The sequence below is a fragment of the Xiphophorus hellerii genome, chromosome 24 (genome assembly GCF_003331165.1).
Source record: "Xiphophorus hellerii strain 12219 chromosome 24, Xiphophorus_hellerii-4.1, whole genome shotgun sequence".
NCBI lineage: Eukaryota > Metazoa > Chordata > Actinopteri > Cyprinodontiformes > Poeciliidae > Xiphophorus > Xiphophorus hellerii.
The window spans coordinates 2,420,317-2,422,558 of NC_045695.1; the positions used below are offsets into that span (position 1 = coordinate 2,420,317).

At 36.5% G+C, this 2,242-nt stretch overlaps 1 long non-coding RNA gene across 1 annotated transcript; it reads left to right on the forward strand.

The window, feature by feature from the left end:
- Positions 1 to 1,294: 1,294 nt before the first annotated feature.
- Positions 1,295 to 1,866, forward strand: LOC116715518 (uncharacterized). Its single transcript, XR_004338189.1, has 2 exons — positions 1,295 to 1,551; positions 1,692 to 1,866. It is a non-coding gene; the product is annotated as an uncharacterized LOC116715518 (long non-coding RNA).
- The last annotated feature ends 376 nt before the right edge of the window (positions 1,867 to 2,242 follow it).

A 2,242-nucleotide genomic window follows, 5' to 3' on the forward strand; every position in this document is an offset into this window, starting at 1 on the left:
GGTGGTCCAATCGGCGGACATTGTTACCCGATGCATTACTGAATAATACAAAGCCAACATTTTCTCCAGGAAAAACTTTAATTTATATTTCAAGTCTTAATTTGAGATAATAATCTGAAAAAAACAATATAATAGCTTGAAAATATTTATAAATATATTAAATCTTGCTTTAACTCATAAGGTTCTTCAAAAAGTTGCTAATAACCAGATCCTCCATGGTAATGAATACGTCTAGGCTGGCCTACACCTTTTTTTTTTTTCTTTCTTCATTTCATTTAAGCATTTTTACTTGCACATCTAAAACAATTTTACGGTGTCATGTTTCTTTCACATATGAATCCACTCGTGTTCAAGTTGGTTAATTTAATTTATACATACATTTTACACACCAGGACATTAAAAGTATTTTTTGTTTTACAATTTTCAGTTCATACATGAATGTAAAAAAAAAAAAAAAAGTTAATATTACAACATGCATCCATGAATACTGCGATCATGGTTTTTCAACATTAGCACAAAACTTGGGAAAAAAGACAAAAGAGGATAAGAAGATACCAAAAATATGTATATCTGTATAAATATAAATCTTAAGAGTAACAAGATTGTATCAAACACAAAGGAGAGAAAAAAAACTTAAGTGCTTTAGAGTAAAAAATACAAACTGAAGGTTTATAAAAGCCTTAAGGAAATGAGAGAACAAAGTCAGTTGAAGATTGTCAGTCGTAACTCTAACACACACATCCAGGAAAGCACGACACACACTTTGCATTCGCTCATTCTGAAGCCGTCTTTGCCCACAGAGAAGGCAGTCCGGGTTAACAAAGACGGAACAACACATAGCGCTGGGGAACAATGACAGAGCAGCACCAGCCTTTGATCACTATCAAACATAATCCTGATGAGTTAGCGTTGTATTTCTTCCTGTCGTGCAGCTAAATGGCAACAATGCTGGCTGTGTTTACATGCATGAAGTCGGCTTCAAACTAGCGCTAAACACTTTCATAAAAACGACAACGAACCGGTTATTTCACATTAAATTATAGCTGCTGTTGTGTAGCTGGCCTGTTAAATGAAATGTAAAAATCAAGCAAAAGACAAATTTATAAAGCAACTCAGCCTGGGTCTCCCACTTTTTAACCTACCCATGTCTGGTTGCAGCAATATGAAGTCAGAATGAAGAAAAATAAGTGAACAACAATTCAATCTGGGTGTTTCAATCTGCATTGAATTGGATGGAAAAGTTAACTTCGGTCCTTATAATTCTCTGTCCTTGCTCCTCATATTCTCTGGGTTCTGCTGGTCGGCTTGTTAGTTCTGGATCAGAGGAAGAGGAATGTTTGTTGCATGTGAACACAGTGAAACAGAGAATGCTCTGTCAGACTCCCCACGGCAAAAACATAAAAGAAAAAGAAGTCTTCAGAAATTTTTTTTTAAAAACTACAAAAAACAAGGCAGTCTTAAGATTGTGTTGCTTAGAAACGCGCCGGTGGGAGGAGGACAGCTGATCTCCGCCTTGCAGCGGGAGGAAAGCAGGTGGCTCAGACGGTGCAGGTGAGCTAACGGTGATTTTTGCTTTAAACTACTATAAAACCTGCAATAGTGCCGAATATGCATGCGCTAATTTTAGCCAGGATGTTGCACATAACTTAAGTGTCAGAATCCATTCCTAATATATTCCGATGTGTTTCCAGATGTTGGTAAACCATCAGTGCGGTGCTTCTGCAGCCTCTGAGTTGCAGGATGTCTCATCAAGTGTCCGTCTTCCTGACTGCCACTCGGTGTTTGACCTTCAGGATGTCCAGAGACCTTCACCTTTCTGGAGCTGGGATCACATGAGCCCGATGTGCTGATGAAACATTTCTAATTTTTAAAAAAATGTGGCTGATGTTCTTACAGAGTTGAAGTGCATTAACGATCTGTTGTTTTTAGCTTCTCAATACGTTTAATTATGATTAAACTGATGTTCATACTGAGAGCAAATAAAGCTGTGTTCTTTCTAATCTGACTGGTTCTACTTTTAATCAAACTATTCATGTTTTCACATTTTGGTCACCAAGAATCACGGTCGTTTCAGGAGATGAGAAGATTAAAGACGATTAAAAGGTTCTAAACGTTAGTCTAGAAAATATTCCTTTCATTTACTTTCATCAATTTAGTTACATCTACTAAAGCAGCTTAAAATATTAAAATGTCACTTAACTTTGCATTTCAAAGAACCCTTTAAAGGGAAAGAACCCTTTAA